Source organism: Macaca thibetana, chromosome 3 (assembly GCF_024542745.1).
Source record: "Macaca thibetana thibetana isolate TM-01 chromosome 3, ASM2454274v1, whole genome shotgun sequence".
Taxonomy (NCBI): Eukaryota; Metazoa; Chordata; class Mammalia; order Primates; family Cercopithecidae; genus Macaca; species Macaca thibetana.
Window position 1 is genome coordinate 165,425,415 of NC_065580.1, and position 13,734 is coordinate 165,439,148.

The 13,734-nt window shown below is 46.1% G+C and overlaps 2 protein-coding genes across 34 annotated transcripts in view; one reads left to right on the top strand and one right to left on the bottom strand.

Moving 5' to 3' along the window:
• Window positions 1–13,734, bottom strand: part of SOD1 (superoxide dismutase 1) — a 1,049,346-nt gene that overhangs the window by 183,371 nt on the left and 852,241 nt on the right. Inside the window, exon 1 of one of the 29 annotated variants that reach the window (XM_050786091.1) lies at window positions 2,436–2,446. The exons of the other annotated variants lie outside the window; for them this stretch is intronic. The gene's annotated coding sequence lies outside the window, so the exon portion shown is untranslated. Of the gene's footprint in view, window positions 1–2,435; window positions 2,447–13,734 lie in introns of those variants that run through there. 29 annotated transcript variants of the gene reach the window in all.
• Window positions 1–13,734, top strand: part of TIAM1 (TIAM Rac1 associated GEF 1) — a 1,375,699-nt gene that overhangs the window by 72,113 nt on the left and 1,289,852 nt on the right. The window lies entirely within an intron of this gene.

Consider the following 13,734-nt stretch of genomic DNA (forward strand, 5'->3'; position numbering starts at 1 on the left):
TCCTCCTTCACCTTCCGCCATGATTGTGAGGCCTCCCCAGCCATGTGGAACTGAGTCCATGAAACTTCTTTCCTTTGTAAATTACCCAGTCTCGTGTATGTCTTTATTAGCAGCGTGAGAGCAGACTAATACACCTCTCGTTTCCCCTTCCTCCCCTTCCTTTTCTTTTTTCTGTCTGTACATATGAGGATCACACAGAATACAGGTATAATTTTGTATCTCCCTTCCCTCTGCTTTGGGCGAAGCGGCCACACAGCAGAAAAGTCTCAGTGCTCCCTCATGTGACATCCGAAGACCCGAGTGGTGATGTGACTCTCATTACGTCCCAAGCTGTGGACAAAGTTCTTCTGTCCTGGGACTGCTCCATATCAAGACCACCAGGCTTTACTGGACCTTGGGCTTCCATCAGGAAGGATGGTCCAGCCTGTTCCCCTCCTTAGTGGAAAGGGTGGATGCAGGAAGTTTCCACCTGAGCCTGGCTGCCAAGCCCGTGACATGAGTGACTGGGCAGTGGTCACTGAGGAGCAGTTGAATGTGAAAAAGCACAACCGAGCCCAGAGCAGCAGCTCAGGACACAGAATATTTGTCAGACCTAAATGAAGTGCTTTGTAAATCTTGCTGCCCAGGGAGGGGCAGGCTGCTGGAGCTGCTGACACACCCTTTTCCCCCGCCTCGTTCTGACCCTGTAGGATGACACAGAATAGCAGGATCGTCATTTCTGCTGCTCCAGGTTTTGAATGCAGCCTCAGACATGAGGGCAGGATGACGGTGGTGCGGCTGGCTTTCAGAGGGATGGTAGGGAGTTCCTTGGGGGCCGCTGACTGGCTCTCAGAGGGTGCGGGTTCTCATTTTTTTCCCTGGGATGATCCAGAGTGGAAAGTGTACTGTGTTCCAGTGCTGGATGGCTGGGACTCCCAGTCCTCCTACAGGGACACCGGTTTCACAGTGCCCCATGGCACCTCCCTCCCAACAGTTCATATTTTATTGTGGGTAAGAACTGGTTTTGAATGGTGAATCATCAGGTGGTAGAGGGATGGGATGTGCTGTTGGTTTCCACTCAAGGGCGTGCAGCTTGTTCCTGAGCCCAACAGGGGAGCAGATCGTGTATGTGAAGACAGTTGCTCGGAATCAGGGAATCAGAGAACCAGGCCCTGCGAACATGTGGTTAGGCGGGGTGTAGAGCTAAGAGGAAAGGTTCTGCAGCTGGACTGTGACCTTGTAAAGGGAACTCAGTCTCTTCGTGCCTGGGTTTCCTCTTCTACAGAGTATGGACTTTAGTAGCACATACCCCTCAGGCAGGTGCGAGGCTTCAGCGTGCTCATACACGTGGGGGCTTAGACCAGTATCCGGCCCTGGTTGGTACCCAGTGGCTGTTGGTGGTGGTGGTGTTGGAATTGTTGGCACCTTGCTGCTTCCCTGGGACACAAGCTGTGCAAGCCACTCCCTTCAGGAGTGTGCTGTCTCTGGAGGGTAGGCTGTCTCTGAGGATGTGAGAGCTTATTGAGGTTCCTGACACAATGGTGGCTACTGGAGTCCAACAGAGAGAATATGGTCATTAGGTGTTGGAGATTCCAGGTCTGAATTTTGATCTGTTATCCCAGAGTTTGTGTTTTGCTTTCTCTCTGTCTCCTCTCTCCACACTCTCATGCAACAGTGCATTAAATGTTTTCATTTTTTTGTCTTGGGATTAGCACGTGAATTTTATAGGCTCCTAGAAAATGCTGCAGTGAGTTATAAATTGTCCCCCGAGTAGTGCCGCCTCTTGGTGTCAGAGTCATTTTATGTTCTCCATTGTAAGATGTGAGGGTGAGAATAGCCCATGCCTGAGAAGCCCCTGGGGCTCCTTTCTGGGGACCAGTTGGAATGTGTGCGAGCCATGGAGTGAGGCGTGCCCTGGTTTGTGGGAAGACAGCGTGGTGCTCTAGACTTGCTCTTCAGTCTCTGTTCCTGTGTGGATGTGTTAATGCTACGACTGGTGCTTGTCTTAGTCTATGTTTTGCTGCCCTGAAAGAATAGAAATTATTCACAACTGGGTAATTTATAAAGAGCAGAAGTTTATGGCTCATGGTTCTGGAGGCTGGAAAGTCCAAGATCAAGGCACTGGCAGATTTGGTGTCTGGTGAAGACCTGCTTCCTGGTTCATAGAAGACTGTCTTCTCACTGAGTCCTCACATGGTGGAAGGGACTGGCTAGTACTCTGAGGCCTCTTTTATAAGGGCACTAATCCCATTCACAGGGGCTCTGCCCTTCTACCCAGTCACCTCCGAAAGGCTCCACCTCCTGATACCATCACCTAGGGGGCTAGGATTTCATGGAGATAGGAATTTGGAGAGGTGGGACACAAACATTTAGGTGATAGCACTGGCTGTACTGAGGGAGCCTCAGAACGTGAAGATGGCTATGGCTGGGGTCAGGGTCCTAAAAAGTCTATCAGGCCCCCCTTCCTGGATGAGCAGGATACTGAGATTATAGGACGCACAGTGCTGTGGACTTTGGGGCCTGCTTTAATAACTGGGCCTTGAGTAGGTTTACTACTAGAAAGTGGTGGGCAAAAGATTTGAAACCCATAGTAGTTTGCTCTTTCAGGCTTCCTCAGTCCTTTCTTTGTGTGTTTCTTCCTGATTTTCACATTGGTTAAGAGCTGCTGTTTAAGTAATGTCCCTGCCCTGGAGGCAGAGGCAAGCTGGATTTGGAGGCCACCCACAGTGCTAGCTCCATGGTGCTAGTTCAACCAGCAGGTGTTGACGTATTGAGCTCATACCTGCAGGTATGTGCCTGCAGATGGACCAGGGAGCAAAGCTCACACAGTCCCCACCCCGGAAGCCTCTTTGTGGAGTCCTGTGGGGGACACTCTAGTGACAGGCAGTTGGGGTACAGTGTTCTTAGTGGGTGTCTTCATCTGTTTGGGTTGCTGTCGCAGAATACCATAGACTGGGTGGCATATAAACAACACAGTTCTGGTAGGAAGTCCAGGATCAGGGAGCCAGCAGATTTGTGTCTGGTGAGGGCTGGCTTCCTGGCTTATAGACAGCCAACTTTTGCCGTGTTCTCACGTGGTAGAAGGGTGAGGGAGTTCTTTGGGGTCTCTTTTATAAAAGCACTAATCCCATACGTGAGGATTGCACCTTATGGCTGATCACCTTTCAAAGGCCATCACATTTCAGGCGAGGATTTGAAAGTGTGAGTTCTGCAGGGGACCTAACATTTCAGCCTATGGCAGTGGATTTTCTGACTCCTTTTCCGGCAATGACCAGGGTTCCATGATGCCCTGGTTCACTCCCTTTTTCCAAGGTTGCCTCAGATCTGCTTGGGTGTTCCTCATATTGGACCCTACCAGATGGGGACAAGGGACATTGTCTGTGGTCCTATGTGCAGATTTGTCAGGCTTTTCCTCAACTGGATGCATGGACTCTGTCATGAAGCAGTGCCTCTTGCGATATCAACTAGATTGATGATAGTCTCATTTTTCTTGATTTTGTAGGTATCTTGAGTGCTAGCAGAGCTCACATTGCTCCTGCCCTGCATATAAAACCAATCTTGGCCCCTTGGGATCCTCTGGTTGTCCCGAAATGAATGGAAGAGACTGTCAGTAGAAGCAGCTGCTTCTACTCTTAGAAATCCACATAGCAAAAAATGAGTCTCACCATGTCGAAACTGTGACATGTGTTTGAAAATAAAGTTTTAATTAGAAGGAGCATTTCTCAGCCTCAACCTGGTGCTGGCTGTCTTAACATTGAGACTAAAATAAACTGGCTCCAACTTCTTGGCACAAGACCCACTCTGTCTTTTACACACTGAATCTCTCGGGTTGAAGCGTGGGGTGCAGTGCGTATGTGTCTTTTCAAGACCTCAGATTTCATAAAACAAAGGAGTGGGAGGGTGCTTGATCCCATGGTGGTGGGGACTGCAGCACCATTTGCTGCAAGTCCTGTTAGTTTTGGCCTACTTATGTTTGCTTATGTTTATGAAATATCTCCTTCTTTCTAAACATCAATCTGAGGACTTCATGGAAGGAGCCAGAGAGACAGCCCGCCATGGTGTGATGCCAAGACCATGGCCTTTGCAGCCAGATACACTTGGGTTTGTGTCCTTCATTTACTGGCTGTGTGGCCTGGGGCAGTCACCTAGTATTTGAGCCTCTGTATCCTCATCTGTAAAATGGGCAGAACACGTTCATTACCAGTTTGACAATGATTATATACACACAGTGCCCAGGGCCTGGCACAGTAGCTACTCAGTAAATGGTATCTGTTCTTCTTATAATCTCTTACATTGCTCTGGGTCACTGCCAAGGGCTCCCACGCTATTTTCAGTGTTACGTTGGCCTTGACTGGGGGTGCTTCTGGTTCAGCTGAGGACTGGCAAGCTTCAAATTCACTTTACCAGATGCACATGGGCAGGCAGGTGGGCGTGTCCTGAGCGTCAGCTTGCATATTGCATCACCCTTCTGTTGTGCTTCTGGGCTCCCACTCTGCGCTCTCTCCTCCAACCTCCCACCAGAAGCCATCACCAGACAGAAACAAAACAAACTGGGACTGCCTCAGAGCCAGAAAATAAGCCCTTTCTTGATTCCCTCATGCCAGGCTGATTTAGCCTAGGTGACAAGAGGGTACCATCTTTAGGTTGGTGTGCAAGGCAGAATTTCTGGTTAAGATGGGTGTGATGGGCTGGGTGTGCACCTGTAATCACAGCCCTTTGGGAGGCCGAGGTGGGTGAATCACCTGAGGTCAGGAGTTCGAGACCAGCCTGGACAATGTGGTGAAACCCTGTCTCTACTAAAAGTGCAAAAATTAGCTGGGCATGGTGGCAGGAGCCTGTAATCCCAGCTACTTGGGAGACTGAGGCAGGAGAATCACTTGAACCCAGGAGATGGAGGTTGCAGTGAGCCGAGATGGCGCCATTGCATTCCATATTGGGTGACAGAGTAAGATTCCATCTCAAAAAAAAAAAGAAAAAAAAAGGATGATTGTTATGGTAAGAAAAAAATATACATATGTGTATATATATGTATGTAAATACATATGTGTATATATGTATGTAAATACATATGTGTATATATATGTACATATGTATACACACACGCATATACACTTTTTCCCAGTTCCTGGCACACAGTTCTCCAAACGCTTGGAATCTCTGGAGTGGTAGAATGTCTTCCTTTTGTACACTGGGGACCTCTTGATAGCTTCGGGCTGAGGGCTGGTCTCCAGAAAGACCAAACCATGTGATTAGAGGGTTGAAACTTTCAGCTCCATCCTCTCCTTAGGGAGAGGAGAGAGGGGTGAGAGATTGAATTAATCATCAATGGCCAATGATTTACTCACTCATGCCATAAGATCTCTAAACAACAGAATTCAGAGAGCTTCTGAGTTGGTGGACACATGTTGGTCCTGTGAGGTGGTGTGCCCACAGAGGGCATGGGAGCTGAGTGCCCTTCCCCACACCTTGTCCTGTGCATCTCTAACATTTGGCTGCTTCTGAGTTGTGTCCTTGATCATAAACCAGTAATAGTAAGTCAGATGTTTTCCTGAGTTCTGCAAGCCATTCTAGCAAATTATTGAGCCTGGGGAGAGGGTCATGGGAACTCCAGAATTTGTAGTTGGTTAAGCTGAAGTGTGGGCACTCCATTTGTAGCTGGTATCTGAAATGGGGGCAATCTTGTGGGACTGAGCCCTTAACTTGTAGGTTCTCTGCTAGCTGTGGGTAGTTAGCGACAGTCTTGAATTGAATTGTAGGACCTCCAGTTGGCGTCCAGAGAGTTGGAGCATTGGTTGGTGTAAGGAAAAACCCCACACATTTGGTGTCAGAAGTGTGAGTAAAAGCAGTTCATGATGTAGGATAGAAACAGGTACCCCAACAAGGAGCTATGGCTTAACTTGGAAGTGTTGACTATACCTTTGGCATCTGGGTTAAATCTTATTGTTGTGTGTACAGAGGAGAGGCCATGTGAGGACACAGAGAGAAGGTGGCTGTCCACAAGCCAAGAAGAAAGGCCTCACCAGAAACCAATGCAGATAGCACCCTGATGATGGACTTCAGTGTCTAGGACTGTAAGAAAATAAATGTCTGTTAGTCGGGCGCAGTGGCTCATGCCTGTAATCCCAACACTTTGGGAGGCCAAAGTGGTGGATCATATGAGGTCAGCAGTTTGACACCAGCCTGACCAACATGGTGAAACCCCATCTCTACTAAAAATACAAAAAAATTAGTTGGGCCTGGGGGCTCATGCCTGTAATAGCTGCTTGGAAGGCTGAGGCAGGAGAATTGCCTGAACCTGGGAGACGGAGGTTGCAGTAAGCCAAGATTGTGCCACTGTACTCCAGCCTGGACAACAGAGTAAGACTACTCTGTCTCAAAAATGAATGAATGAATGAATGGATGAATGAATGAATGAATGTTGTTGAATCTCCCAGTCTGCTATTTTGTTATGGCAGCCCAGGGAGACTAAGACACTTTCCCTCCTGCCTTCCAAAGGTGATAGAAGGGTGTGGCTCCATTTGCAGCCACTGCGGAGGCCAGGGCTGGCTGGTGTCCCTGCCTTTACTCTGGCATGGGGCAGTGTGATGATTTCTTTCTTGTCTATGCTATTTCTAGTCTTATGTCTTCATTTAATGGATTGGGTAGCTAAGGATGAGAAAGCTTAAGCAGTTTGCTCCAAGTCACGTTAGTGTATTAGGCAATAGAACCCAAGGTTGCACCCCAAGCCTCCCTTGGGTAAATCCAGGACAGAGACAGTTAATTCTTTATTTAAAAACACTGTTCATACTGACATGTGGATGCCACTGAGTAGCCAAGAAATGAAGTGGGCCAGTGACACACTGCACTGCTTTGTGACAAAAGTAGGTTAACTGATTTAATGGCAAACCACAATGTAAGGGAAAGTGGACCCAGAAAGCTTAAGCCCTTGGGTAGCTCCTGCTACCCAGTGATGACCAGGATAGAAGAAGTGCTGCTCTTGGAGGCTGAACCTTTTATCATCAGATGTTTTTGCTCTTCCTTGCAGCTAAAACCATTGCTTTAATTTAAAATCGATTGATTGGATGGTGGCCATGTGTCTGTCTTTGTGCTGGGCATTAAGCACCAAGAGCTAAAATGCATAGTTGCTGTGCAGAATTAGCTGATGCTTTAGTGGGGCCGACTAAATGGACAGTGGCCGCACTGTGTAGTAGGTATTTCCTAGGAGGTTGGAGACGGGTAATCACTGCAACTGTGAGAGCACATGTAGTGGCATCTCAGGTGGAGGGCAGACGCCGGGAATGGCTTTTCTAAAAGAGGCAAAACAGGCAGGGAATCCCAGTGGGGAATAGGGTTGCAGGCAGAGAAAATGTGAAGTGTATGAATGTGGAGATACGGGGGAACAGCCGACTTGGAGGACTTTGTAGGCACTTACAGGTACTGTTTCTTTATCTTTCTTCTCCCCTTCTTACCCTTCCTTTTTCCCTTCCATCAGTGGCATATTAGTAAGTGGGCTTCTCAAGGTGAATAAAGAGGCTTGATTTGTAGTGTTTTGTCAGTTTCTATGGTGTAAATTTTCCCATCATGGCCAATTTCAAGCTATCAGTATGATGTCAGCTGGTCTACAAAATTCCTAAAACTGTAACAATTGGTCACAAGCCTGTACGGTCCCACTCCAGCAGATCTCTGCCTTCCATCCATCCATCCTTCCATCCATCCATCCATCCATCCATCCATCCATCCATCCATCCATCCATCCTTCCATCCTTCCTTCCATCCATCCATCCATCCATCCATCCATCCATCCATCCTTCCATCCATCCATCCATCCATCCATCCATCCATCCATCCATCCATCCATCCATCCTTCCTTCCTTCCATCCATCCATCCATCCTTCCATCCATCCATCCTTCCTTCCATCCATCCATCCTTCCATCCATCCATCCTTCCATCCATCCATCCTTCCTTCCATCCATCCATCCATCCATCCTTCCATCCATCCTTCCTTCCATCCATCCATCCATCCTTCCATCCATCCATCCTTCCTTCCATCCATCCATCCTTCCTTCCATCCATCCATCCATCCTTCCATCCATCCTTCCTTCCATCCATCCATCCATCCTTCCATCCATCCATCCATCCTTCCTTCCATCCATCCATCCATCCTTCCATCCATCCATCCATCCATCCATCCATCCTTCCATCATCCATCCTTCCTTCCATCATCCATCCATCCTTCCATCCATCCATCCATCCATCCATCCATCCATCCTTCCATCCATCCTTCCTTCCATCCATCCATCCATCCATCCATCCATCCATCCATCCTTCCTTCCATCCATCCATCCATCCATCCATCCATCCATCCATCCATCCATCCTTCCTTCCTTCCATCCATCCATCCATCCATCCATCCATCCATCCATCCATCCTTCCTTCCATCCATCCATCCATCCATCCATCCATCCATCCATCCATCCATCCATCCTTCCATCCATCCATCCATCCATCCATCCATCCATCCATCCATCCATCCATCCTTCCTTCCTTCCATCCATCCATCCATCCATCCATCCATCCATCCTTCCTTCCATCCATCCATCCATCCATCCATCCATCCTTCCTTCCATCCATCCATCCATCCATCCTTCCATCCATCCATCCATCCACATACATAATTATAACCGAACAGAATCACAGGAATACATCATGTTACAGATTTTAGAGTTTTTAAAATCAAGTCCTCTCATTTTATAGACAAGAAAACTAATGTCTAGAGAGGGGAAGTGGCTTTTAAAATTCTGTTCATTGAGCTATTAAGACCATTTTCTCCAGAATTCAAGTAAAGAATATGGTTTAGCAGTTCTCGAGTTGAAGCAATGTGGAATCTCAGTTGTGCAGAGCCCAGTTGTGACAGTCCTAATGCTCACGAAGCTGTTTTTGTTCCTTGTCTCAGTAGTTGCTTGTTCCCAGCAGGCTCACGATTTCTTTCACAGGTGGTTAAAAATGTCCTTGTAGAAATCACATTCTTCTTTTTTTTTTTTTTTTTTGAGACGGAGTCTCGCTCTGTCGCCCAGGCTGGAGTGTAGTGGCGCGATCTTGGCTCACTGCAAGCTCCGCCTCCCGGGTTCACGCCATTCTCCTGCCTCAGCCTCCCGAGTAGCTGGGACTACAGGCGCCCACAACCGTGCCCGGCTAATTTTTTGTATTTTTAGTAGAGACGGGGTTTCACCGTGGTCTCGATCTCCTGACCTTGTGATCCGCCCGCCTCGGCCTCCCAAAGTGCTGGGATTACAGGCGTGAGCCACCGCGCCCGGCCAGAAATCACATTCTTTTCCTAGTGCATAGCAGATAGTTTCAGAATCTAATTTAGCAGTTGGCTCTTAATATTTCTTGAGTCTTCGGTGTTTCTGGATTTCATTTATCTCTTTTTGGGTGATGTAGACATCTTTCCTTTAGGATTCCAACTGAAGCCACGCATTTGGGATGTCAGCTAACTGCCTTCACCGCGTTTGTGTTGGGCTGGATTTCCTTGACACATCTTTGGGGTTGAAACACTTTGGCTTCTAACAGTGTGCTTTGGAGCTTTTGGAAAGATGAATAATTGATCATTGTTTTGGTGGTCTTTAAATTGTTGTAAACTCATAGGTAGGGGGTGATTCTTACCAACTAAGAAGTTTTATTTTGAACAAAAGAGACAAAAAGAAAAGAAAAAAAAGGACACATTGGCTGGTGAATACTGAATGTTCCAGAGGACTCCATTTAAAAGTAGTTTCTATGCTATAATGTTGAGTGAAAAAGTCAGTCGCCAGGATATGGATTAGGATGTGACTTTCGTAAAAAGTAGGCAAACAAATTGTAAGTTAACCTCTGGGGAGTGACAATGAGGATTTGTTCACTCTGAACTCTACATGTTTCTGTATGGATTGATTTTTTTAAACTTTTTAATTACAAGTAGGTAATAAAGCAAATCCAGACTAAACACAAAGCTTGGTTCTATTTTAAGAGGACTCATCTGGGAATGGATGATAAACTTTTTATTGTCTTTTTAAGGCAATTTGCCATTTGCCCAATGCAAAGTTTACATGTGTCTAGTTTATAAATTGTTAATAATCCTAGAAACAATTCATTTTGCTTGCTAAAAATTAAAATTGCATAGCTGTTTACACCTGCTCAATAAAGCCAGTAATCTAACCTTAAACGTCACTGCGAGTTCTCCCTTCACCTCATAATTTTTTCCCAATTCTTTCCTAATGAGGTTAATCACCTGCGCGCACACACTGCCTAAGCTGGTTATTATTCTGGACTCCCAATGGTAATTCATTCTAAGAACCTCGTGGAGATACTCTGTGAACTAACATAGGGCCTTTCTGTTTCTTTAGCATTTCTTGACTGTGAGGCTCTCAGCTGCAGACTTCACTTGCTTCCTGGGAATAGCATCATGCCATGATACCAACGTGCTGCCTTCCTTCCTCTTTCCTCCTAAATGAACTTCCTTCATGCAGTTGGCAGTTCTGTCCTCATCTTCAGGATGTCCTCTGGGGTTCCTGAACTCAATTTAAGAAAAATGCATTTAGAGTTCGAGACCAGCCCGGCCAACATGGTGAAACCCTGTCTCTACTAAAAATACAAAAATCAGCTGGGCATGGTGGCGTGCACCTATAATGCCAGCTACTTGGGAGGCTGAGGCAGGAGAATTGCTTGAACCTGGGAAGCAGAGGTTGCAGTGAGTCGAGATTGCGCCACTGCACCGCAGCCTGGGTGACAAAGTGAGATTCCGTCTCAAAAAAAAAAAAGCATTTAGTTCCTTTTCCTGAGTCGCTGAACATTTGAAAAGGTGGGGAATGTGTGGATATTGTACAAGAATCGGTCAAATCAGATTGTGTTAGTCTAAAATGGAAAAATAACTCTGACTTCTTATTCAGGCATTTGCCAGCAGATTGCCTCTCCCAACTCTTTCTTATAAAAGGAATTTCAGGAAATATGTGCCTTAGGTAAGTGATGTGTTATTGATGCGAGGCCCAATTATGATTACGCTCGTGGAGGAAAATAGTTCTTCTATTTCACAGACCGTGGAAACCTGCCTCTGATTAGGTTGACCCATATGAATTGCCAAATTGAGCTACCAAAAGGGCAATTTCCCCCAGTTCAACCTAAGATTGCTTATTTGCTGAGTTGTAAGCGCAGGAAATACGTGTCTACATTAAGAAAGGACATGAGATGGGTGTGCTCTAAGGAAGCTAGGCATCCCTTTTTTATTTGAACCTGTCTCTAATGGTTAGTGTTTACTTAGTTGACAGTTGGTTTTTGCCTCACTAGCTTTCAGAAAGTATCTAGAGCAAAATTCGTTGCCTAGCAACATCTTCCAGCCCAGAAGGGTTGGAGAATGGGTCAGTGATTAACAATTATATACAATCAAGTTTAAAAATGCTTAGCAGCCAGCAACATTCCTGCTCTGACCACCAGGAAGCATCAGCATTCTACTGCCCTGGGTTTTGGGCTATTGTAAGTAAATTTATTGCAGTTGTGATCTTGACCTCACGGTGGCAATTAAGAAAAACTGTTCTGGACTGAAATAGGCTCATGGCGCCCCTCTGTGCATGGATCGATTTTGCAAAAGCATCTGACACCCATCATTTGGTTGGCTGCCTGTCTGGACACTCATCCCCTTGGAAAACGAGAAGAGAAAATGAAGAATCTGGATATTTATGATTGTTGTCATCTCAACAAATTGGCCCCTATTAGTGAATCTGTAATTTACTAAAGAACAAGTACACACAAAATGAGTGACAACAGCTCCCTTGCTCAATCCAGATCGTTCTTTCAAGAATTACCAATGCAGTGCAGATGTTCTTCCTGAAATGGCCCAAGCCCTTAATCGTTTCTCTTCCTTCCGTTCCAGCAAAAGAGAAGACAAATTTTGCATCAGCCAGTCCTTACTTAATCTTTCTGTCAGCACAAATATCGATGGTGTAAATCGTGAAAATGGCAGTAAAGCTCGGAGACGTTTTTATAACTCTGGCAAAGCTAATAATGCACATTTCATTGTTGAGAATCATTGAGTTTAATTGGCTAATCAATTTTTAGGCCCTTTCCATTTGTATTTTGTTTAATCAACAAAAATAAATCGCCCTGCCAACCTTGAAAGACCCAAGTTGGAGAACAGTGGCAGATATTTCGTTTGTCCTGCTAAAAGTGCTTTTCCAACAGAAATGTCTTAATTGAAGATGATTTATATTCAGAAGTGCTGATGTTTTATCATTTGTCTAAAGAAGGAAAAAGCTGTGTAAGCAGGCAGTAGGCAGCCGTTTTAGGCATTGTTTTAGACATTTGTCTACACTCTTTATCCTTCAGATGTTTATATAAAAATGACCTGCCCTAGCCTTTCTTGCTAATGATTCGGACATCACCTCATGAAGTGGTTGTCAAGTTGTTCCCATGACTTTCGGTTAGAATCAGGATTTGCTGAGAACTCCAGGCCCAGATCGTTTCGCTGTTTTCTCTGCTTTTCCTGACTCCTGCTCTCTGGGCCATGGCTGGAAAATGGCTGACGTCTCAGCATTGGAGGACAGGCCACATGGGTGTGCCCTGGTTAAGTGCGCTGATTCTTGGTTTCTTGGCAGGAAAACATCACTATTTCCGGCTGGTCATGATGTCTCAGGGCACCCTGGGGCCTTGATCTGGGTAGGTGACATGCTTTCTGAGAGTTGCAAGAATGTAGTGTTTGCTTTGATTGCCTCCTTTGCACCCCAAGGAAGGGGAAGAGATGGAGAAAATAACATTTATTTAATACCTACATGGTATAGTCTCATTTCTTACAACAATTCCAGGAAGTGGTCAAATCCTATGTAGCTGGTGAAGAAGATGAGTTTCAGAGAACTTCATAACTAAAATAGCTCACAGCGCCGGATGCAGTGGCTTACTCCTGTAATCCGTCATCCTAACACTTTGGGAGGCTGAGGAGGGGGGATCGCTTGAGCCCAGGAGTTTGAGACCAGCCCGGGCAACATGGAGAAACCCTGTCTCTACAAAGGAATACAGAAATCAGCTGGATGTGATGGCGTGCACCTGTAGTCCCAGATACTTGCGGGGCTGAGGTTGGAGAATCACCTGAACCTGGGGAGGTTGATGCTGCAGTGAGCTGTGATCACACCGTGTTATGCCCAGACTGTTTGTTCCCCAAAGAAGACCACCAGAGTCCAGACTTAAAGCCAAGTGGCAAGGATCTTTACTACAAGTTCGAACTTGGTCCCTCCTTTACACAGTATACAAGAGGGCCCCGAACAATGCGAGCGTTTGCTTTTTATAGCCCGAAAGTTGCAGGGGAACAAAGAAATTTTTTTGACTCCTGCGCTTTCAGTAACCTTGAACGGCTGTCCCCTTATCGGAGACTTTCCAAATAGTGTTTGTACTGGACTCAGGGAGTTTAAAAAATATATGGTAGTAGAATGGGAAAATAAAATGTATTTGTACTAAACTCAGAAAGTTTTAAGCCCGGGACTGAAAAATGTGCCCAACTCCTTTCAACCACTGCACTCCAGCCTGAGAGACAGAGTAAGACCTTGTCTAAAACTAATAATAATAATAATAATAATAATAATAAACCAGCTCACAGTAACTTATGTGTGGAGCGGCTGCAGTTTGAATCCTGTTCTGTTGGTCTGTAATTGTCTTCCCATTTCACTGGCTGCAGGGAGCTGGAAAAGTTCCCCTCCCTACCCCAAACAGGTTTTCCCTGTAGGGCTCCCAGGCCGCAGGAACTGAAGAATAATAAAGGC